This window comes from Mesocricetus auratus, unplaced genomic scaffold (genome assembly GCF_017639785.1).
Source record: "Mesocricetus auratus isolate SY011 unplaced genomic scaffold, BCM_Maur_2.0 Super-Scaffold_100011, whole genome shotgun sequence".
Lineage (NCBI taxonomy): Eukaryota > Metazoa > Chordata > Mammalia > Rodentia > Cricetidae > Mesocricetus > Mesocricetus auratus.
The window spans coordinates 34,853,134-34,878,440 of record NW_024429195.1 but is presented as its reverse complement, the minus strand read 5'-3'; the positions used below and the strand labels follow the sequence as shown (position 1 = coordinate 34,878,440).

The 25,307-nt window shown below is 44.9% G+C and overlaps 1 protein-coding gene across 2 annotated transcripts in view; it reads left to right on the top strand.

Annotated features, from left to right (window-relative positions):
• Pld1 (phospholipase D1) overlaps positions 1-25,307 on the top strand; it is a 189,307-nt gene that overhangs the window by 319 nt on the left and 163,681 nt on the right. Inside the window, exons 2-3 of one of the 2 annotated variants that reach the window (XM_040754597.1) lie at positions 8,848-8,922; positions 9,219-9,368. The gene's annotated coding sequence lies outside the window, so the exon portion shown is untranslated. The remainder of the gene's footprint in view (positions 1-8,847; positions 8,923-9,218; positions 9,369-25,307) is intronic. The other variant, XM_040754598.1, reaches the window with a different exon arrangement.

Below are 25,307 nucleotides of genomic sequence, written 5' to 3'. Positions count from 1 at the left end.
CACACACACACATATACACACACTCACTCACACCCGCTCCGTAGCCTTAATTCCTGCTATGTCTGTGCTGGCTGGCAAGAGCTGCTCACACCGCGGCCGCAGGCGAGGACCGCTGCCCTGAGTGCAGAGCCGGGTCAGCTGCTGGTGTCCTAGACCTACTGCATCCTCAAGTCCCTGCAGATCCCGGGCGAACTCTGCAGGATGCACCCCACCCCACTTCCTCGGGCTGCGGTGCAGGGCATCTGTACGCTCCCACTGACTCGTCTCGCGCTCTCTGAGCTGGTTAGCTCTGTGGGCTGCCTGGGATGGCGATGGCACCAACATCCCGGGCCAACCAGGAAGTGTTGCATTCCAGCGGTTTAGCGTCCAGCTGAAGCACAGTCCCAGGCGCTTAGCCACACAGCTGCTGCCTGGGGCCAAAGATGTGCAGTGTGGAAGTGGAGCAGGGACAAGGGTAGCAACGGAGAGCAGGGCGTGTTCAAGGGGGTTGTTATTTAAGCTCTGACCCAAGATAGTTGAGACTGAGTTCTCTGGTCAGTGAGGTCCTCCCAGCCATAGGACTGTTTGTGTGAAACTAAGTTTTCTGTAGCCCAGGCTGCCCTTAAAGGCTATGTAGCCGAGGGTAAGGACTCCTCCTGCCTCCACCTCTCAAGGGCTGGGTTCACAGATCAAGACTTTTTAGGATTTTGCCCGGGGCCTTTCCCATTACCCTGGGGCTACCTGCCACGCCTGTTTTGTCGACTCTTCCTCCCCCTTCCCCCAATCTCAGATTACTGCCATCCTTCCTGAAGCTCAAAATCCAAGTACAATGTTAAGGACCACAGGAGCATCTGCATTTGACCATTTCTAGGTCTGGAATGAACAGATCTGTTAATCAGCCAGGCCCGCTAATTTCAGCTTGGCCCACTCCTGACCATCAGCCAAGGCCCCTGGTGATAGTTAGCCAGGAACTTCCCAGATGCTTAAGCGAGGTTTGTTAGTGGCTCTGCTCCCAGGCTTCCCTAGCCTGAAGAGATCAGGGAATCCAGTTAGAACTGTTCTGTATGACTATTTATGCAAGAATTTCTTTGCATAGTAAGTGCCTCTCAACACACAAGTGAATTTGTACTCAGAGGGTAGCTTGAATTTGTAAGCAGCCTTTAAATGATGTAAGCTAGTGTCTCAGTTTTTATGAGCCAGTACAACTAGCTGTACAAATAAAAAGTGAGTGGTGAAGGTTTTGAGGAGATGGTGTCCTTGCTGGTTTGTTTCTGGCATCAGTATTTACACACTCAGATGTTAAATTCTCTACAGGCTCACTTAGATTTATTGATTTACTGATACCTACCTGAGTAGCATATAGTTAATGCAGAATCCTGCTCACTTAGCATGCATTTCTTCATCTAAATTTATAAATGGTCTTACGAAACCCTGTGCAATTAAAAACATCACAATGACAAAATCCATCAACCTTTAACTTCTACAAGAACTGGTTCCAGGACAGCCTCCAAAGCCACAGAGAAACCCTGTCTCAAAAAAAAAAAAAAACCCAAAAAAACAAAACCTCAAACAAAACAAACTTCGGCATATTTTAAAGGTTTATATTATTATAATTTATGATTCACATTTAACTATGTGAATATGTTTGTCCTGGCATGGGTATGCGCATATGGGTGCCGGTGCCTAAGAAGCCCAGAAGGGGTATTGCCCAAGCTGGGAGCTATGAACTGAGCCCAGGGCCTTTGCAAGGGCAATATGTACTCTAAACTGTTGAACCGTCACTCAAGTCCCACCTCTGCAGATTTTAAGACAGCTTAACATTTACTTTTATTTTGTCAAAGTATGCTCATGACTGCCATCTCAACAATTTAAGATGTTTGGTTGCCCTCAATCCAGTCTACCACTGTGTTATCATTGTCCCCTCCTTTCCCAAAGCACTTCTCAGTTGCCTTCCATGGGACTAATCACTCTTTGAGACTGACAATTGCATTGCAAGCTTCGGTTTTCCTTCCATGGGATTAATCACTCTTTGAGACTGACAATTGCATTGCAAGCTTCCGTGTTCTCACTGAGTGAAGCTGTATCATTTTTTCATAGCTTTAAAGAAATGCACTTGAAAAACATTATTTTTGCGATAGGATTTCTTGTATGACCCCGGAACTCACTATATAGGTGAAGATGACTATCTTTCTGCCTCGGCCTCTACCTCTCAAGTGCTGGAATTGTCAGCCTGCACCATCATTCCTAGCTCAAGATATCCACTTTTCTTTTCACGTGGTTAGGGCTGGCCTCTCTGTACTTACTTGGTTACAGATGACTTGTGCCTCTGATCTTCCTGCCTCCCCCCTGAATGCTGGGATCACAGGCATGCACCACTATACCTGTCCATCATTGAGTGATGGGATCACAGGCATGTACCACGGTACCTATTTTTAACCTGATAGGCAAACACTATCAGTTGAGCTACATTATCAGCAAGACATGCACATTTAAAGTGAGTGACTAAAGGCATAGCCAGATAGAGAGTGTTTAGTAAATCCTGCCTCCATGAGATGAGGAAGCCTATTTGAGGGTCAGCTGGTAAGCTAATTTGAATTTGTGGTGGAAGCACTATGTGAGTTTAGCTATCTAGAGATGAGAACAGGGAAGAGAGTTATTCTTAGTACTTCCTCCTCTGCATGTGTAACAACAACAAAAATCGAAATCACTTCGTCCCTTTAGCAGTACAGTGGGACCAATCCATGCCATGCATTAGCCCAGATGATGACACATTTTAGTACCCGAAGACCTTTTTGATGAAGCAAATTGCTGGGTTTAGCAGTTTCCCCAGCCATATGCTAAAGATAGGTTAGAGGAATTGGCATTTGAGATATGGTCTTTAAACTGAGTCATTGTGTGCAGGAGAAAAGCCGTCCCATGGGAGGCCAAGTTTTATGTTGACAGTTCTTTAAGTCTCAATAACACACAGAAAACGTATTTGCTAAGGTGTGGTTAAGAGATGTTTCAGGGTTCAGATGAGAAACAGAACTCAGCTTCTGGTAAGCCTGGAACGTTTCTGGTTAGGAAGGGAATCATACAGATTGCGTCATATGGTTCAGTGGGAATGCATTATAATGACGTGTTCCCCTGAACTCACAGTGCCCCGGCAAATCTGGGTCCCAGATGTTTCAGTGGTGGGTTATTTGACAACAGCATATGTTAGGTAGCTGTTCCATGGGTTCACATTTTTCTTTTCTATTGTGAAACTTTATCAAGTTTTAGATTTATTGAATAAACATTATAATGACAAAACAAGATACATTATTAGTTTAATCAACACTTATATCTTGTCCGTTTGGTTTTGGACACCACTGAGAGCAGGAGAAAATGTCTCTTTTACATAGATAAGGCAGCTAGAGGCACCACAGTTAGCATGAGGCAGAGATGAGGCTCCAGCCCAGGCCACCTGACCCTACAGCTTTTGTATTGCTATCTCTCTAAAAGAATAGACTTGGATTCTACCTCCCTAACTAGCCACCTTTCTAGTCTAGGTTTTTTTTTTTTGTCCTTGTTCTTAGGCATAAATAGCATGTCAAAAATCACAAGTATCATGCAACTTACATAATCAGTTCAGCTCCTTCATTTTTTAAAGAAGGAGGCAAAATGGATTATGGTCATGTTGCTGGTGGAGGGTTATGTCTACGGCTGGGCCAGGGTCCTCCAATTCCTGGCTGTGAGGAGTAATTTATCCTGTCTGCCTGCCTGCCTGCCTGCCTGCCTGCCTGCCTGCCTGCCTGCCTGCCTGCCTGCCTGCCTATCTATCTATCTATCTATCTATCTATCTATCTATCTATCTATCTATCTATCTACACACAGGTAGTCCAGGCTGGCCTTGAACTTGACATGAACCTTTGTAGTCCAGGATGACTTCTGATACTCATGTTTCCACCTCCAAATGCTAGGATTATGAGCCTTCCTCACCATGTCATGGTTTTGTGGAGTGTTGAGAACTGAACTCTGGCTCTAAGCATGCTAGAAATTCTGCCAATTGAGCTACACCTCTAACACACTCTAGTATTTTAAGAACTGTTATGACCATACTGGAGCCAGTTTGCTAAATAAGAGCCCAGGTTGTGTCAAGAGGCCAGAGTGAACTTTTGCAGTGATTCTGGGCTATGGGATGTTGCCCAGATTTCCAATCTCCTTCTCCAGCTGCTTCATGTCTGGTGACACGGGGGTGTCTTCTGTATGAAGGGAACATCTTGTTTTACGGCCCAAGGCTTGCCTCTAGATGAGGGGAGCTCTTATTTTGTACTTAATCAGTTTTGAGCATTTGGGATCTGAAGTTGGAAGTCTTTCCCGTGACATACAGAGGGAAATCAGCCAAAAGCAGCAAGGAGTGAAAAATAGCCTGCTTAGTTTTTTAGAGGTAAGTGAGAGTTCTGTGGCTAAGGCTTACATACTATATATATATACTTGGTTTTAGAGACAGGGTTTCTCTGTGTAACAACAGTTTTGACTTTCCTAGAACTCATTTTGTAGACCAGGCTGGCCTCCAACTCACAGAGATCCACCTGCCTCTACCTCCCGAGTGCTGAGATTAAAGGCATGCACCACCATGACCGGCCCTGCAAACTGTATATTAAAAACAGAAAATGTTTATATTAAATAGTGATTCTTTTCGAAGTAGGCTTGTACAGACAGCTCCTTTGGAAAGCGGAGACTGAGGACTGGCACAGGAGAGAGAAAAACAGCAAAGGCTGAACCAAGTGGAGGGAGACTGTGTCCTAGAACCTATGGCAACTGTCTGTAAAAAGATGGAGACTCCTAGGAAGGGGCAGGCTTGGGGAAAAGCAAAAGCTCTGGCTGTCTTCAAATGATCTTAATGTTTAAACTGTTGCTAAGTATCCTAGTTTGCTTTCTAGTTCCGTGATAAACACCACCACCAAAAGCAACTTGGGGGGTGAAGGGCTTGTTTCCACTTAAACACTTCATAGCATCACTGAGGAAGTCAGGCAGGAACTCAAGCCGAGAACCTGGATGCAGGAACTGAAGCAGAGGCCACAGACCAATGCTGCTTACTGATTTGCTCAGCCTGCTTTCTTTCTTCTTTTCTTTTTACTATTCTAAATTTATTTATTTTGCATCCTGGTGGCAGTTTCCTTTCTCTCCTCTCCTCCAGCCTCCCCCTCTGTTCCCACTCCCAATCCATTCTTCCTCCATCTGTTGAGAAAAGGGCAGGTCTCCCATGTGTGTCAACAAACCATGGCATATCAAGTTGCAGGAAGGCTGAGCACCTCCCCTTGTATTAAGGCTGGGCAAGATGACCCAGTATGAGGAATAGGGTTCCAAAAGCAAGTAAAAGAGTCATAGACAGTGCCTGTTCCTGCTGTTAGAAGTCCCACAAGAGGACCAAGCTACACTACTGTGGCATAAATACAGAGGGCCACGCAGGCTCCCTGGTTGTCATTTCATCTCTGTGAACCCCCCATGAGCCCAAGGTCAGTTGGTTCTGGCGTTTTCTTGTGATGTTCTTGGCGCCCCTGGCTCCTACAATCCTTTACTCCCCTCTTCTGCAGGATTTCCCGATCTCTGCCTCCTGTTTGCCTGTGGGTGTGCCTCTGTTTCTATGAGTTGCTGGATGAAGCCTCTCTGATGACAGTTGGGCTAGGCACCAGTCAATGAGTATATCATAATATCGTTTGGCATCATTACATTGACATTTTTTTTCTTCCAGTCATGTTTGGTTCCATCCTAGGTCTCTGGGTCATTCAGCCTGTGGGTCCTGGTGCTCCAGGCAGTGTCAGGGGTGGGCTTACTCTCCTGGCATGGGTTTTAGTTGGCCACTCCCTCATCTCTAGGCCATCCTTACCCCAGCACATCCCATAGGTAGAACAGACTGTATGTAGAAGGTTAGGTTGGTGTTCCACTCCCTCTACTTGAAGAGTTGCCTGGCCAGGGGAGATGGCCAGTTCAGGCTACATATCTGCTACTATTAGGAGTCTTAGCTGGGGTCAGTCTGCTTTCTTTTGCTTTTTCGAGACAGGGTTTGGAGCCTGTCCTGGAACTCACTCTGTAGACCAGGCTGGTTTTGAACTCACAGAGATCCACCTGCCTCTGCCTCCCGAGTGCTGGAATTAAAGGCAGAAAGGCATGGGCCACCAATACCTGGCCCAGCCTGCTTTATTAAACAGCCTAGGACCACCTGCCTCGGGATAGCACTGCCCACCGTGGGCTGGGCCCTCTCTTGTCGGCCATTCACTAAGAAAGTGCCCCACAGGCCTGTCTGATGGAGACATTTTCTCAATTGAGGTCCCTCTATACAGATAACACTAGTTGACTACAAAAACCTAACCAGTAAGTTAGCTAAAAAAAAAAAAAAGCTACAGTAGAACTGTCTCCAGAAATCCCTTCTGCTTTATGCTGCCCGGTATCCAGGTGGGGTTTTGGAGATCATGGTAGTGTTGGAATTCTTGCATCTACGTGGCTTGCTGTCTATATTCTGGGAGAAGACAATGTTTTTTGTCTGCTTTGTTTTGGAGACAGACTCTCACTATGTTGCCCAGGCTATCCTCTTACTTCTGCTTCTCAAATGCTGGGATTACATGTGTGTGCCACCAACCTCCACTTACGTCTTCTTAATCCATAAACATATCATAGCATTTGATTGAATGAGTATAATTCATCGATGTTTTCCAGTGTGTGTATGTATAGACGTGTATTTTTCAAATGTTTCAAGAATTAAAAGACAATAGGGTGTAGTGTCTATGTAAGAGTAAGCTAGCTCAAGCTACGTTGAAAAAAAAAAAACTCTCTTCACATTGTTTAGCTTCATGTTAAACATGAGAAGACCCCCCCTGACGGTATCAACTTCTCATTTACAATTGTACTATGTGTGTGTTGTATGTGTTGTATGTGTGTGTGTCCTTGTGTATGTTGTATGTGTGTGTCCACTGCAGAAGGACGTTGGGTGTCCTGCCATTTGTTCATGCTTTGGTCTTCCTGAAAAAGAGGAAGGCTATACCTTAGCATCCGCCCTAGATTCAGAATTGCAGGGGTGGTGGGGATGGGGTGGGAGTAGGCAGGATTGAAGCAGTCACCCACACTGCTCGCACTCAGGACACAGCAGGGAAAGCTTGTGACTAGGGATGTAGCTCAGTTTCCGGGCACTTAACTTGCATGCATGAAGACCTAGGCTCAGTCACCAGCATGGGAATCCTCTCTCCTCCAAAGCTAAACAAACAAATATGATTTCTTCTTAAAGTCAATAAATCTGAATGGAAACAGAAACCGCTCTACTATTTCATGGCAGAATAGTATCCTTAAGATCATTTCACAGAGAAACTTGACAATATGTTTAATATAGGCAAGTATTTTGATTTAGGGAATATAAATGGCAATAATCCAAAGGAAATAAACATGTATAGGAGTACAAACTTATTATAATATTTTATAATACTGATTTCTTAGTTTTTGATATAGGGTCTCATATAACCCACACGGGCCTTGAACTCACTATGTAGCTGAGAATGACTTTGCACTCCAGTCTCCTGCCTCTGTCTCCCAAGTGCTGAAATTACAGATGTGTGCTACCACAACCCAATTTAAGACAATAGTTTTGAAGCTTTTGTAATGGCTAGACTTGGCTCATTCTGTTAATTGGTTTTTCTATTTCTCAGGAATTTGGTGAGCTAATTGTGAAAGCATGTCATTATTAAAAGTCAAGATTTCTGGGGCTGGAGAGATGGCTCAGAGGTTAAGAGCACTGACTGCTCTTCTGGAGGACCTGGGTTTGAGTCCCATCACCCACATGGTAGCTCACAACTGTCTATAACTGCAGATCCAGAGGATCCAATGCTCTCTTCTGGCTTCTGTGGACACAGAATACATGGTACATGGACATACATGCAGGCATAACACCCATAAACAAAACTAAAAACCAAAATTTCTGAATTTAAAATCTCCTAAATTTATATTAAGCAATCACATTAAGAACAAAGGCTACCACTTCTGAAAACCCATCTTTTGCTGGTTATTCCACTTGCTGCTTTCTAGTCTTTTGAAATTATTTAAGTACGTTGTTTTTGTATAGTAGAAACGCTGTAAGTCCCGTGTCTTTCTTTCCGAGCCGCGTGTTCTGCAGTGCTGCAATATTGGTAGCTTGAGAATATCTAAGCTGGGAATATGTGCGTCATGGAAACTGGCAAACACCGCAGAGGCCGCCCTCCCCTCCCCCACCTGATTATTAAGCACTTGTCAGCACTCCAGGCATGTTACCTGTGTGTGACACGGGAGCTTTCCCACTCCCTGCTTCCGTTCCACTGGGCCCAGCTCTTTTCTTTTCCTGTCCTGGTCCTTTTGAATCTAGAGATGTGGTTGGTTGGAATGCAGTTATGCAATATTCTCTTCTCGTTTTTTTCCCCTGCTGGAACAGGTATAACAGATTCTAAGGGTTTTTAGTAGAGTAGGTGCCTCTGACCCCCCTTTCCCAGGAAGAGCTCTTCCCTATCACAGCACTTCCAAAGTCTTGCTAAAGAAATGAGCAAGGAACTTAACAAATTCCCCAAAGTCCCATCTGAACCCATAAAATTGACATTCCTGGGGGTTGGGACTCAAGCGAGTATACTGGAAGTTTCCTTGAGACTTTGGTCACCCTCAGTGCCTGCTTGGCCCCCGCTGAGGGTTCTTACTAAAAAGGCCCCTGGACCTGTGTGCCTTGCTCAGAATCAGCTAACTTGGCGGCTGGTCCACCTTGCTTGATAGTCTCGGCTTTTATGTTTAAATACGAATTCCGGGGCTGAGAACCTGTCACTCGGAGGTGTTAATTCGTGCATTACCCCGTTGCTGATGCCAGGCCTCATCCCTCATGGTGACTTCTTTGCCGCACAGGTTCCTCCCTCCTTGGCCACAGATGGAGACTAACTGGAGAAGCAGGTGGACTTGCATTCCCTTCGGCCTCTGTCGGTCAGTAGCTGATTTTGACTTAGTTGTAAAATGCAGCTCATCTCAGGCCACACTGATCTGTCTATTGCCTCACCTGGTTTTAGTCTTTTGCCCTGGGTTATTTCAATGGCTGCCATTTCTGCACAGGAACTTGAGCTCCATGAGAGCAGATGTGTGCCTGCTATATAGTAGCTGTTCGTTAGCTACTCCTTAGATGAACCTGCCTGCACATGATTAAATGCATCTGATGTTGGTCTTAACCCTGGGTTCCCAAGTTACTCATCTGTTTCTCTTATCTTTCTTCTCTGCCCTCACAGATACTCAGTGTTGAAAAACTTCTGAAATTTGGAACAAGTGCTGCTGTCAGTAGACAAGAAAGACAACCTGGGACTTTCTCTGTGAATGCCACCTTTCATTTTCAGAAAACTCACAAGGACCTGATTAGGTTGCCCGTATTTGTCCTGTGGGTGAGTACTCTATGACAGGAGCCATCCAGCAAACTGGAAAGCAGTAGGAAGCAAATATAGCAGCCTTGGAGACCTTTTCCTTTTTCATATCCTAACAGTAGTTTTTGGTTGGGATGTTTTGGACTAGGAGGCCAGCTCTCACTCTGTGAGCTACCCAGAGCCTAGAAGGATGTGTTGGTCATGTGTGTCCTGACTCACCTCAATGGAGGAAATAGGATTGTGTTGACTAAGGGTGAGGTAATTTCTGCAGACCTGTTGCAAACAAGGTTAATAGGTTACAGTGAAAGCCTTCATCCTGCACTCATGGGGGTCCCTGCTCATGTTGACATTGGGGAATCTACCAGACACAGGGTCTTTGGTGCCAAGAGTGCCCAATAGGAGCTAGTGGGTCTAAGAAGTGATTCCTGCAGCCGAGTGCTGACAATCTAGAACCTGTATGGATGTCTAACCTCTGGCCCATGGGCTGCATGATGTTGATGCATTTAGCCCAACACAAATATGTAAAATTACTTGAAACAGGAGAGATTTTTTTTTCTAACTTGATGGTGCAGTTCTCCGTAGTGGCGTTTGTAGATGATGGCATCATGCCATTGCTGTGATATCAGAAAGCTGGGTATACCTGCATGCATCCATTTGAGCCAGATCACCTGAAGTGGGCTGGTATTTTGACCTGATAGTAGAGTTCAGCTTTCCTTGACAGCAATCTTCAAACAATATTATGATCATTTAAACTAATGTGTCAAAATCCCTGCCAGCTATGGTGATATGAACTGGCTTCTTTGGGAGGTGATTAAATTCTGGTGGTCCCTCATGAGTGTGATTACTGCCCATTCCTGGGTCCTGTGGAATTGAACCTCATACACACAATAATATGTATTTTTTGTTTTGTTTTGTTTTTGAGCCAGGGTTTCCCTGTGTAGCTTTGGAGCCTCTCATGGAACTAGCTCTTGTAGACCAGGCTGGACTTGAACTCACAGAGATCTGCCTGCCTCTGCCTCCCACGTGCTGGGATTAAAGGCGTGTGCCACTATTGCTTGTCTTAATATGTATTTTTTAAAACCCAGTTTTATATATTTAAAAGTTTCATTTGTTTTAGATTTACAGACATGTTATAGAGGTGATAGGGAATGTCCCCAAAGAGATACCAGGGGGTGTTAGCCTTTGGTTTCTCTGGATACAAAGGTGAAGGGCTGTATTGGGCCACACATTGCATGGCTCTTCTGAGTAGTTGCATCTGTGATGTTGTATCTCATTGCTAAGTAAAGTCCATGCTTTATTCAGAATTCATTTGCTTCTAATTGCCTTTTGTTCTGCCTGTATCCTGTCTAGGATACCGCATCACAGTTTGCAATTTAGTAGTAACCTGCTTCTGTGCTGGCTCTCCTGTCTAGGACTTCCCTTGTTTCTGATGACCCCAGCAGTTTTGAAGAGTACTGCCTAGGCATTTTGTTGAATGCCCATCATTTGGGTTTCCTGACAACTTCTTATGAACAGACTGGGATTATGGGTTTGGGGAGGGAAACCACCGAGGTGAAATGCCATTCCCTTGACTTCATAACAAGAGGCACATGATCAGACTGACTTTATGAGTGGCATTGGCCTTGATTGCTGCCTGAGGACATGTTTGTAGCTATTTCTAATATGGCACGTTTGTAGCTATTTCTGTTATGTCCTCTACCCTGTCAATGGTGTACACATTTTGTGAAAGCAGTCATAGTCTGGGGGCAAGGTGTTACTGGACACTTCTTAGGAAGGTGAGTAGCTACTGAAATTTGTAATTATTGTACATAAAAATTTGTTTCTGAACTCATTCACTTATTTACTTATTCAAATATTTATATGGTATGAACTAATGCTATTTATCTTATGCTTTGAGCTACTATCCAGGGATATCTTTTTTATTTAGTTATATTTTACTTTTGAACAACTTTATTTGAATACTGCTCTGTGTGTGTGTGTTTGTGTGTGTGTGTGTTTATGGTGTGTGTGTGGTGTGTATGTCTGTGTGAGTGTAGTGTATGTGTATTTGTGTGTGTGGTGTGCGTGGTGTGTGATGTATATGTGTGTGTGGTGTGTTTATGTCTGTGTGGGTGTGGCGTATGTGTGTGGTATGTGTGTTTGTGTGGTGTGTGTGATGTGTGATGTATATGTATGTGTGATGTGTGTGTGTGTGTTTGTGTGAGTGTGGTATGTGTGTGTGGTGTATATGTGTAGTGTGTGTGGTGTGGTGTGTGTGTTTGTGGTGTGGGAGTGTGTATGTGTGATGTGTTTGTGTGGTGTGTGTGTGTGATGTGCTTGTGTGGTGTGTGTGTGTGTGATGTATATGTGTGTGGGACACGGGAGGAGAAGAGGGAGAGGGAACTGGGATTGACATGTAAAACAAACTAGTTTCTAATTTAAATTTAAAAAAGAAGGAAAAATGTTAGTTATTTCATTTTATTTTTAAAATATTATATATCTATTATGTATGCTGTGTTCTGTCTGAATATATGCCTGCATGCCCAAAGCAGGCACTGGCTCTCATTACGGATGGTTGTGAGCCATTACCTGATTACTGGGACTTGAACTCAGGACCTCTGGAAGAATAGTCAGTGCTCTTAACCTCTGAGCCATCTTTCCAGTCCTGTTAGTTATTTCTTAATATGATGACTTCTTCCTGGGCCCAAAGACTCAGGGAACCTATGAGTTTTCTGTAAACAAAATGATCATGTGTTTACTGAGTAGGAATGACTAGAAGTGATTATTTTTATCATCATCATCATCATCATCATCAATTATTGCAGGGTCTTTTGTGACTCAGGGTGACCTTGAACTTACTATGTTGAAGATAATGACCTTGAACTTCTGATCTTCTTCCTGCCTTTACCTGCTTAGTGTTAGCATTGCCATGGTGTATCATCATACCTGGTTTATGCAGACTGGAGCCTGAATCCAAAGCTTTGTGTACTCTAGACAAGCACTCTACCAACTGGACCAGCCTCGAGAAGCAATGAATCTTTTATTTTATTTTTGTAATAGAACATAAGCCAAGCTGGTCCAGGAAGAGGCAGATGCTATATTTAAATAAGGCTTGGATTTTATCTGGCCTGTGGTCCCCATGGCTACAGCTAGGGAGCAAGAGTGACACACCACTAGAAAGGTCTCCAGCTGACTGGGGTCTTCAGACCCTGAACTGGCCCTTGAACTCCTCAGCCACCCTGGATCTTCTTCCCCTCAGGGGGCAGCCCTGGAATTGGTTCCCCAGACAGAGGCTAAATGACAACATGTAGGCCCATTGCTGTCAGAGGCTGTTTAAGTGGCTGACTCCCGGGCACTGGCTTGCTATTGTTTCTGTAAGCTCTTCTTCAACATTTGCATCTGTTTCCTTGTTTTGTGACCCACCGTGGCTCCTGCCACTCTGATTATATGGTAGGCTAGTCTCACTTATGTTACCTGGTGGTCTGAGAGTGTCAAGATTCACTGACATTTATATTTATCTGTTGTTCAACAAATGAGTCCTGGAAAATGACAACCTTATGACACATTTGAGGAAAGTTTAGAGATTAAGATGTAATAAGCCTCTCAAATATTCTAACAATGGAAGGAAGAAGAATAAATTTAGCCAACTTCATTTGCAGAGGAGACCCAAAATAAGTAAGTTTAAAATCCTTATTCATGGTGGTGTATGACAACCCTTTTCCCATTAGTAAGATATTTGCATATACCACTTACCTTTCTGGTTGTTGGCGTGACAAGATACCTGGCAAAAACAATTTAAGGAAGGAGGGGTTTATTTTGATTTGAGGTGCAGGCTGTCATGGTAGGGAAGTCACTGTGGCAGGAGCTTCAGGCAGCTGGTTACATTGCATCCACAGCCAGGAAGTCGACAGTGAGAAGTGCTGGCCTCAAGCTGGGCGCTAGTGGTGGCGTACCCCTTTAATCCCAGCACATGGGAGGCAGAGGCAGGCAGATCTCTGAGTTCGAGACCAGCCTGGTCTACAAGAGCTAGTTCCAGGACAACTTCCAAAACCACAGAGAAACCCTGCCTCAAAAAACCATAAAAAAGAGAAAAAAAAAAAAAAAGAAATGCTGGCCTCAGCTCACTCTCTCCTCTTTATGTAGTTTGGGAGTCCAGCCCATGGACTGGGGCCACCCATGTTTAGATCAGATCACCTGGACCTGTACTTGCAGGCTGCTGTGAGCTGCTGGACATGGGTGCCGGAACTCGGGTCCTCTGCAAGAGCAGCAAATGTTGAGATGAGAGCTGGAATTCCCTGCTGAGGTGTTCTGGGGTTTGACTTGGTCAGCAAGCATGGCCGTAACTGGACAGCATAGCATTATGGTGGTTCGCTTGGGAAGAAAGTGATTTCAGGAGAGTAGCTAAGAAATTATTGCTGCAAGGTGGTGGTGCACACCTTTAATCCTAGCACTTGGGAGGCAGAGGCAGGTGGGTCTCTGTGAGTTCAAGGCCAGCCTGGCCTACAAAGCTAGTTCCAGGACAACCAGGACTACACAGAGAAACCCTGTCTTGAAAAAACCAAACCAAGCCAAAGCAAAACAAAAAAATTTATTGAGACAGCCCAACCCAGATGTAGGATGGCCCAAAGAAGAGTCCAGAGTGGCAAGAATGAAGGCCTCTGGTGCACCTGCAGCAAATGTGGGGACTGTTTCTTTTGTGGGGAGAGGTTGAGTGAAGAAACAACAGAGGGGAAAAGATGTAGTCAGAACTCTGCTTTTCAAAGACATACCTATAGATTGCTACCAAAGTAATACACAATTCCACTGTTACTCCCAGTTCCTTAGGACTCCATGTTCAGTTTTCAGGAATGTTATGTGTAAGATGTTAAATGCAGCAGTGGTTTGATTGAGGAGTATTCTTCTAGAAAACCGTTGAATTCGTAAGCACGAGGCTTAGTTGACAAGTGAGCCCCAGGAACGTACGGGGTCTCGCGGTCCATCTCACACTGAAAGGAAACATGGAGACCTTCTTTCAGCATAGTTTGGCTATGGATAAAGGAGTTCAGCAGAGTCTAGTAGGACCTGGTAGAATCAGTTACTACACAGACTTTATAATGAAGACTGTTTTATACTTTGTTATTAAGAAGCTGCATGCTGTGTACCTGTATCTAAGCATCTTGACAGTAGATGTGCATAAAGTACACACAAATGCCTGCATTTCTCTGTGGAGGACCACAGCTGTGGCTCAGTAGGTAGACATGTGTGTAGCATTGCACAAAGCCCTGCCTCTCCAGCCCTAGCTACAACCTCACCTAGTGTAAACCAGGTCCAGCGGCACACTCCTGTGGGCCTAGTGTAAACCAGGAGCAGCCGCACACTCCTGTGGGCCTAGCATTTGGGACGTGGTGGCAAGAGGATGAGATATTCAAGTTACCAGTTTGGGCTACATGGTGAATTCAAGGCCAGCTTGGGCTACATGAGACGCTGTCTCACAAAAAGAAAAGAAAAGAAAAAGAGAAATATCAATAGCCCCCAGGACTGGGCCTTCTTTATGCATACCTTCAAATCCTCTCCAGATCACTTTTCATTCCCACCACGGCTAGTAGTCCTATGAAGAGTTCCAGCAGCCACAGAGCTGCTCCCTTTTCTTCTCTATGTGAATTGTTCTGAGAGGACTCTCAGAAAACTTCCCAGAAGGCCCCAGGGTTCCAGCGGCCAGCTGCCTCCAGCCTAGGTCAGCTCTACAAAACTTCCTTGTGTGGGCTGGGACTCTCCGCTTGGTCCTTCATCCTGTTTCTCGATGGTGTTCTCTGCAAGCCACCTGGCTTAGCTCACTGTCACACAGATGGGGACAAGCTCTTTGTTGTAGTGGAAGCAGCCTCTGTTTCTCTTCTGTTTTCGTTCCCATTGTGTCACACCTGGTTCCAAGGAGCAGAGTCTTGCCATCCTTGATGTTGTGTTCATGCTGGCCCTTCTGCTTAGCATCCTTTAGCATGACTCTTACTATTGGTAACTCATTTTTATTTTATGTGTATGTGTTTAGCATGCACGCCTATATGTGTGTCCCATGCATTCCTGGTACCCACAGATGACAGAAGAAGGCACTGGATCCCCTGGAACTTGATTTACCCTCAGTTGTGAGCTGCCTGACATGGGTGTTGGGAACCAGACTGCAAGACCAGTGTCGACTCTAACCGTTGAGCCGTCTCTCCAGCCCTGCTTCCAAGAATTCCAGTGCTTAAGAGTGCTCGGGAAATTACAGAGATAGGCCCTATTCTATGTTTTATGACCATCTGCTTCTGGCTCCTGAATTGTCCACATATCTCTCTGCTCTGGTCCTGGGAGTCTGTTGAACTAAATGTTTCCTCCTCCTGCCTCCCAAGATGGGTAGCACCCATTCAACTGTGATTCTTTTTTTTTGAAGAAATTAATTTTTAACTATTTATTAATTTTATTTTATTTGCATTGGTATAGAAGGTGTCAGGTCCTCTGAAACCAGAGTTACAGACAGTTGTGAGCTGCCATATGGGCGCTGGGAATTGAACCCGGGTCCTCTGGAAGAGCAGACCTGTGCTCTTAACATCTGAGCCATCTCTCCAGTCCTCAACTGTGATTCTTTATTGCCCGAGACACTTTGTCCGCCTCTGAAGACCAGACAATAGCTTATTTTTTACTCAAAAATTGAATCTGATTCCTCAAACATTTGCTGACCCTGTTTGTTTGTTTGTTTGTTTTGAGACAGGCTCTCACTCACTTTGTAGTCCCAGAACCCCTTATGCAGACCAGGCTGGCCTTGAACTCAGAGACCTTCCTGCCTTTGCTTTCTGAGAGCTAGAACTAAAAGATTGTGCCACCACACCTAGCTTTGCTGACCAATGTTTATAGGTATTTATGCAGTGGAGGACTAATTGAGGAAGAGTTGTTCCTTATTCAGGAAGAGTTGGTAGGTACTGGGCATTTAATTCAGTGGGAGAGCTGGGTTCAGAGTCAGGACTACCACCACTACCAAAGTCAGAACTCAGTGGGAAGGAGAGAACTGCCTATTCATGACTGGATGTGGAAACAGAGAGCTGTATGAAATACACGTCCTACTCATGCAGAAAGTGTGCGTAGCTCAGCTGCTAAACAGTGCTCACATTTAATGTACAGAACGAGAAGAACAAATGAACATGTCAAGGGAATGGCTGTCTGATGCCTCCATGTCAACACCCGGAGGAAGTCCCTACAGCCAGGGGCTGTGGAGCTGTTTCATTTCCAGAAAGCTCAAAGGGACCAGACTCCCTTTATCTAATGACACTTCAAATATCTCCAGTCAGGAATGCTGGCTTGGGCCTGTAATTCTAGCACTTGGGAGGTGCAGACTGGAATATCAGGAGCTCAAGGTCACCTTTTGGGTTTTGCTAAACTCTGGCATTCATGGCCAACTTGTGATTAACAGTCGGTGAAAGCAAATTCCCTGTTTCCTTTTCAGTGTAAGGACAGAACAAATGTGAAGCCGGACACAACCTTCACGCCGCTTCTTCACCAAGCATCGTGCATACGAATTTTGTGCCTTGCTACAAAAATACTCCTCAGTTGTTTGTTTATTCACAGCGTGACAACTACAAGCCCCACACATCCCATCCACGTTTTACCCATCACCTTCTCAGGGTTAACAACAAAAAATCAACTGTGGTGTATAGTGTTTTTCGATTTCCATGCGGACGTGTTCAACTTACAGGGCAGTGGGGAGATGTAGCAACACGGTGCACTGTGTTTCACACTGCTAAACAGACAGAAGTGTCCCCGAGAGCGGAGGAATTAACAAGATGTAAAACCATAAAGCCGCAGTCGATTCTGAGTATTTTATTGCCCCCGGGCTTCATAAAAGTTACTTTAATTAATTTTTAATCATTGCTACATCTCAAAGGGACTGGTAACATTTCCAAAGCTTCCCTCTGGAGCCCGGGACACCGTTGGAGCTATGTTTGACAAGACGACTGTGGTAGCAGTCTGTAGAGATGTCTTGCAGAGGAAGGCAAAGGCTCTGAGTAAGAGTGATAAGAGAAGAACATGAAATGGGTTAAGAATGTCCCCAGCCTCCACTGCCATGACTGTAAATGAGGTCCATGTTAGTAAAGAACAGCTTGGAGATCTAACTGTAGGACTCAAGTCCTTTTTGAGGCAAGGTCTTATTCATGTAGCCCAGGCTGGCCTCCAATAACCCATTCATGTAACCATTGCTGGCCTTGAACTTGCTCCTCCTGCCTCTAACCTCCCAAGTGCTGGGATTTCAGGCATGTGGTTCCATAGTCCTCTTTACACTTAGCTTGTTCTTGAGAGAGGTCTCATTGCAGAGCCTACTCTGGCCTCAAACTTGTTATCCCCCTGCCTTAGTTTCCAAGTAGCTGTGATTTGCATACACCAGAATGCCCCCCCCCCCGCCATGCAGCCCCTTTAATAAAACTCTCCTCTGTGCATCCTTGGAGCCATCTCCCATGTTTACAGAGCCCCACCCCATTCCCGATCTTTTGCTGTGCTCCTTGCTTGGTGACCGCCCACCACGTGCAGCTGGTCAGATGTCAGGTATCCTCAAGTGTGAGCACCTAAGTGAGGGGACTCTTACCAATGCTGGGACCCTACTCTGCAACATGGTCCTAGCTCCCTATGTTGACTGGAGCCTGGAGGTGCTGGGTGTGCTTCCCTGTGAGTCACATCAGTGGAGGGGACCACTAGAGGGGGTGTCAGGGTGGAGGGGAAGCTAAGGGGGTGGAGGGGAAACAGCCCTTCCTAATTCTTCCTGTGGCCTCTTGCTGCAGTGGGTGCCATGGCCTGCCTTTAGGCAGGAACACAGAGCCTCTTACTCCAAAGGCTCATGCAGGCTCTGGGTTTAAGGCCCCTCTCCCTTTGTAGATCCTCAGGGGCACATTGATGAGCAGGATCCCAGATCCATTCTTGCTCCTAGAATGTAGGAGGTTCTTTCTGAGTTGTCCCACAGCCCCCTGTACTTCATAGACGGCATGCAGACAAGAAGGTAAAATGATGGGCACAGTTATGGTGGGGCCAGGGACTTGAGTTGGAATGCAGCCAACGCTTAGGCATAGCACAGGGAGGGAGGACCACTTTGAGATAAAGATTATATTTGACTTGAACTTGATGAACTAGATAACTGTGGGAATTCAGAGGGCCTTGGGTATTCCAGAGAGAACAGAGGGAGTGTGGTGTTTGAAAGCTTTATCTGAATTTACAAATGTCTCCTAAACTCCCCTCTCTGTGGGAACACAGAAGGTGCCGAATGGACTTAAGGAGAGAGAAGAACTCTGAGCAACATCAGTGTTTAAGTTAGGATGTTGGCAGAGAAGCCCAGAACTCACCAGCAGGGACCCCTGCTGAGGAGAGCTGTGAAAGGAAGCTACTTAAACAAAGGGCCTGGGCCCAGCATTGTGACCCAGGCTGGGAACAGGGGGACCCATTGTGCTGATCATGTATTCGGAGCTGGGACCACAATCACAAATCCCTCCCTCCTGCCTATGAAAAGGGATCGGATTTGCTTGGAATGGCCTGTGACCACGAAGATATTTGACACTTCTGTACGTTGTCAATGCTGTGATCCTACCTTTTATAGTTAGCCTTGCCAGACAGACACATTTACACAAACAGAAGGATGGGAAATGCCACTGTTTTCCTGTTTGATAGTCTACAGGTCTTGTCTATAGTCAACACTGCTGTGCGGGGTGCGGGGTGGGATACTCTCCGGAAAACACAGTAACACATTTAATGTGTCCCTAGTTCACAGCAGTGAAGTTTAACATAGTGAAGTCAGCTATGTCACATATTAGTATTTAATTGCCAAGTAGTGACAGAAAGCCAGTGAATATGTCCTCATTTGTGGTATCTGACAGAGCAGCATGGATGCTGGTGTAATTATCACCTCAGACGGCAACGTGGAACTAGTTAGGCAGTTTACTATTTTTACTGCTTTGTTCTAATTTTCCGTGTGTCATAGGTAGTTAAGACTTTGGTTTTTTATTTTGTATGAGATGAGTGAAGAATTTTGAGGTTCATCTGCCATTGTGGACATATCCAGTGCAGCAGCAGTTAACATTGTTTCTACAACTAAAGGAAATATAACTAAGTTTTTAACTGCTGGGATACTTTTCCTTATCTGCACCTGTTTTGATCTTCTGTATACACATGCTCACTGTTATTTTTCACATTTGTTTCTCTGTGTGTGTTTGTGCATGTGTATATGTGTTTATGTGTGTGTACATGAGTATATGTGTCTGTGCGTGTATATGTGTGTGTGAGTGTGCTTGTGAATACCACTGTGCTTCTGTGGAGGTCAGAGAACAACTTTTCTGAGTCAAGTCTTTTCTTCCACCATGAGGGTCCCAGAGATAAAATTCGGGCCATCAGGCTTGGTAGCAAATGCCTTTACCCAGCAGACAATTTCCACAGCTCTTTTATGGCTTTATCATAATAAAACCATCCATTTAAAATGGGCCAAGCCTGCTTAGATACACTTCACTATGTACAATTAAAGACTAACATTGTAAACAATTAAAACATTGTGTGCAACAAATGTTACCAGGCATTTTCTATCAGCAAACTATTTAAGCTAGTCACTGTTGAGTTTCTAGTTCAAAGCAAAGGAATCCTCTACAGTTATCTTGAATGTTATTCCTTTAAAATAACTCAGTGTCTCCATTCTTGAATGCCAGAAGTATTAGGTGGAAATTCAGCCACTTAGCTAATGGAACCTGGCATTGAGTCAACATTTGGGAGGTTTAAGGGTCTAGTTATTTTTGTTTGCTTATGAAAAGAGTCAGTGTTCTATAAGATTTAAGTTCCTTTTCTTTTTTCCTGAGACTGGGTATCTCCATATAGCCTTAACTATGCTGGAATTCACTTTGTAGACAGAGATCCATCTATCTCTGCTTCCCAAGTGCTGGGATTAAAGTCATGTACCACCATACCCAGGCCTGGAAGTTTCTTTTTAATTGAGTTTTTATGTTCTTGTTTTTTGTGTGTGTGCCATGGGGTGGAGAGGAGCTAGTAGGAGTTTTCTGTCTGTTCTACTACCTGGGTTTGCAGTGAGCATGTGTGCCAAAGCCCACTTAGGCTAGAGAGGAGCTAGCAGGAATCTGCCCTCTGTTCTACTACGTGGGTCTGCAGGACAGAACTCAGATCCTCAGTCTCTGCACTGGGCTTCCAGTGTCCATAGATGCTGAGTCACCTCACCCCCAGGTTTAAGTTCTAGGAAACAGAAACACATAACTAGTTGCAAATGTTTGTTTCAAGCAGAGATGCTCCTTTATTGTGGGATTTTCTGCCCCGGTTGGGTCAATTCTTCTGGCGGGTGCCATTCTCAATGGAGACTTTCCTTTATCCCTACAGAGCGTGGTTCGGGTCCTTTGCTTAGTGCAAGCTCAGTGACAGACACTATTGGTCTAAGAGTCACGTGAGGCTTTCCCAGAATGTGGTTCAGCGGTGGAGAGACTGGGAGGTCATCTGGTATTCGTGATAGATGTTTGTTTTGTTTTGTTTGAGACAGGGTCTCACTATGTTGTTCTGGCTGGCCTGGAATACTATGTGGTAGATCTCTGTGCCTGCCTTAGCCTCCTGTGTGCTGGCGTTAAAGGCATGCAGAGTTTCAAGCGGCCTGGGCTGGCCTTGAACTTTCTGTATACCTGAGACTGGTCTTGAGTGCCTGATCTTCATGCCATCTCCACCCCTAAGGTCTGCACATGTATCTCTTCATGACAGCATCTTGTACGTGTTCTCCCTCCCCAGCACTGGTGTTACAGTACAGTAGAGTAGCCATGCCCTTCCTTATCTCACAGAGCACTGGTTGTTTTCTGCTGCCAAATTTGCAGTTAGGTGTCTTTCCAAAACTCAGATTCAAACTTAGAACCTCCTATTTTCCTCATCAGATTCAAGTCCGCCTCCCCCACTTCCTCGGTCTTCCTCTATGAGGGTTTTTGGTGCTAGAACTTGCCTTTTATACTCCTGCCCTGGGACTCTCTCACTGGGACACTCTTCCTCTGTTGTAGAAAGGCAACCCGTGCCTTCATAGAGTCTATCCTGATGCACACTTTCCTGTGCGCGGAGTCATGTCTGCTCTCTTCCCTGTCTCTACAGGTCTGTGTACTGCATACTTCTGTTGGTTGGGCCATGGACACTGCCTCCTCTATGAGTTCTCCAGCTTTGTGAGGTCCATTTCTTATTCAGCCTTGAACCTTCAGTATCTACAGTGTCCCATCACATAGTAGGTATTTGGCAGGCATTGGAATAAAGGTCCCATTAATAGGTGCAGAGTCAGACATTGTGGCTCATGCCTGTAACCTCAACATTTGAGAGCCCGTGGTAGGAGGATTTCCATGTGTTGGAGCCAGCCTGGGCTATATACTAAGTTCTAGGCTAAGCTCAGCTATAGGGTAAGACTGCCTAAAAAAAAAAAAAAAAAAAAAAAAAAAAAGCAAATGCTAAACAAAGGTTCAAATTAGTCCTTTTGCTAACAGAAGGTTTTTATCTATTATTACTATTGGTTGCTTTGGATAGGTCTCAATTTGTACCCCAGGCTGACCTTGAACTCCCAAGATCTTCCTGCCTCAGCCTCTAAAGGACTGCGATAACAGGCCTGTGTCGCACACTCAGCTAACAGCAGAGAATTTAAGCTTAAACAAGTCAGGAGTAGCATCGGCAGTAGAAGCAGCTAGATGAAATGTTAATAAATGGTCTTCTTTGTTATTTCAAGCCAGGCTTGACAGTGGGTGCTTTGACACGTGTGGAAAACCACTGGCAACTGTCAGAGCTGTTTGTCCCATCCCGGTCCCTGTAGTATTTTCCTGGTCAGTTTTTAAGAAACATGATGAGCTTTAACAACATTTTAGGCACAGTGTAATAGGCATTTGCCTAGTTACTTGAGTTTTTGCAGATTGCCTATTGCAGTAGTTCTTAATCTTTGTAATGCTGCAACCCTTTAATACAGTTCCTCATGTTGTGGTGACTCAAGCCATAAACTTATTCTTGTTGCTACTTCATAACTGTAATTTTGCTACTGTTATGAATTGCAATGTAAATACTTTTAGAGACAGAGGGTTGCCCAAGGGGTCTCAACCCACAGGCTGAGAACCACTGGCCTACTGAGTTTTGTTTTGCCTTGGTTTGTTTGAGACAGGATCTCCTGTCCCCACACTATCTTCCAAGTCCTGATGCTACTAGCTTTGTCTATTGGTTCTGATTTGTATTTGAGAAGTGGATAAATGGGTTATTAGGAAACCAGTGTCAAGCCATTTGGTTCAATGAGATCCTTACCAAATAAGTTCAGTTGGATAAGGGGTCTGGGGTCCTCTGCCTCTAGGACCACTTCACTCCACACGCCAGGGTGTTGGTAGCTGGGGAACCTGACCTCACTTTCTCAGTAGCTGGGAAACACAGGTGTAGTGTTTGTCAGTCACCATCCTTGTTGGTACAGTGACCACAGACTCTCCTGTCACTCTTCTCAGAAAGGAAAGGAAGCTATACTCGAAAGCTAATGTTGTTCTTAAGGCTTGTAGTTTTAGTAGTTTCTTTTCAAAAACCATTGTCAGGGATGGGATCAAACTCAGTGGGTAAAGTGGTTGCCTAATGTGCAGAAGCCCTGGGTTCGATCCTTAGTACTCCGTAAGTCAGACAATGGTAGTGCCTGCCCATAATCCCAGACTCAGGAGGTGTGGGTTCCATCCCCAATACTCCCTAAGGCGGGAAACAGCAGGGCCTGCCTATAATCCTAGACTCTGCAGGTGGAGGCAGGAGGATCAAAAGATCAAGGTCAACTTTGGCTACAGAATAAATTTAGGACACTTTCCCTAAGGGGGCAAAAACATCTGTCTTCTTTTTTTGAAGCAAAATTAATTCTTGTATCTAAATTTCAATAATTTATCAGGGAATTATATTTACTTTCCCCAAATGATAATCCGGGGATACCATTATTGCTATTATCCTCCTTCTCCTTTGTGCATTTATTTGTGTGTGTATGTGTGTGTGTGTATGAGAGAGAGAGAGAGAGAGAGAGAGAGAGAGAGAGAGAGAGAGAGAGAGAGAGAGAGAGAGAGAGAGAGAGAGAGAGAACAACTACTTAACTACTTTTGGGAGTCAGTTCTCTCCTCTTCAGGCAGGTGGAGCCCAGTTATCAAATTCACATTGTCAGTGTTGGTGGCAAGCCCTCCTACCCACTGAACCATAATGCCAGCTCCAACAGACACTATTCCTGTTACTTGGAAGATGACTTCTGTCTGTCAACTTGCATTAGCCTCCTCTGTGATAGTCTGCCCACCCTGACCCAGAGGGCATATACTGTATCATAAATGCTCATCGGCGGAGTTGTCTTTTTATTGGAAATGGTGACATCTAAATGAGTCATAGCATGTTTGATTCATTCCAGAAACCTTCCCAGTGTAAAAATCCATCATATTTCCCCATAAGTAAACATTATGTGTGATCAAGAAGTTTTTTTTGCTTGTTTGCTTGTTTTTGTGCACAATCGGCTCTTGCAGTAGGAATGGGAGAGACGCATTGGTCACTGGGGGGCACCCAGGCATTTATTTCACAAGGACAATGGGGGTATGGCCAAGGAAAAAGGAAGAAAGGGGAAAACAACTCAGCGTAGATGATGTGTTCTAGCATAGGAACCCAGCCAGGAGGCCTGTGCTGAAGGCAGATACCCATACTCCTTGTCTTATCTTACTGCGTATCTTTGTTTCTTCCCCCAAACCTGCATTTCCTCCTTCCTCAGCTAAGGATCTTATGTCATGGAGAACCTAGTGGGCAAGAACAACCCTATCTCCCCACAACCACACCCTCCTGTATTCAGCTGTCTTCTGTTCCCCAGGCCCTGGTCTTCAACACGGTGTGTTCCCCTGAGTTTCATTGATCTTACCCCCAGTACAGCAGTCTATTTCTGCCTATTCAGAACTCTGCATCCTCCTACGTCTCATGCCATTAGACTTCCTTAGCTTAGTGGATCATTTCTATTATTCACATATTCGATAGTGTCTTCTTTAAAGATTGCCCCTTGCATCAGGTTAAATGAGATAAGCTCGTCACAGAAAGACAAATACCACTTGCCTTTATTTATATGTGGATGCTAAAACATTGATGTGCTAACAAGAGAGAATAATGCCTCCCTGAGCCTAGGAAGGGTGCTGGGAGAGAAGACAGACAGAGGAGGGTTAGCAGGTCCCAGGATGCATTGTAATGGGAAATTAACATCTGTATTCTATATACAGCTGAGTGGGGTAATTAGGGTTGACATCAGTTACTAATGTAGGATTTTCAAGTTCCCTATGTAAACTAATTCTGAAGGTTTGAGGTGATGGGTGTGCTGGTTATTGTGACCGGATCATGACACATTGTACACTTATCTAGGAAGGTCACAATGTACCCCATAAATATGCACAATCATTGTTTCCCTTATAAAATCTAAAAACACCCCCTTAATCTCTTGTCCCCTCTACTTTGCCCTATATTTTTTCCTTTGTACTTAAGACATTGGCTCTGGCAGTGCAGGCTGGCTCTGAATTTATCGTGTAACTGAGAATGGCCTTGAATTCCTGACCCTCCTGCCTCCACTTTGCAAGTACTGGGGTTACAGGTGTGTGACACTAACCTGGTGGACTGTTTCTGTGGTTCTAGGAACCCAGGGCTGTGTGAGTGCCAGGCAAGCCACAGTCCCCTTCGTCCCTCTGCTCTTCAAAACTATGAGTAAGTTAATGTGTTCATCCTGCTTCTAGTCCTTCCATCGCACCCTCCCCTACTTCTTCTTATAAGCATTTCAAACTTTTGGAGTTGGCGGAGCCTTCAAATGCACAGTTAGAGGCCACAAACAGACACCTCCCTTGCTATTTTGCTTGATTGCCTCGAGATTCCTGCCATGGCTTCCCTGATAATGGACTGTAACCTGGAATCCAAATACAGCATTCCTCCCCCAAATTCTTTTTGGTTGGTGTTTTTGTCACAGTAATAGAAAGCAAGCCGAGACGT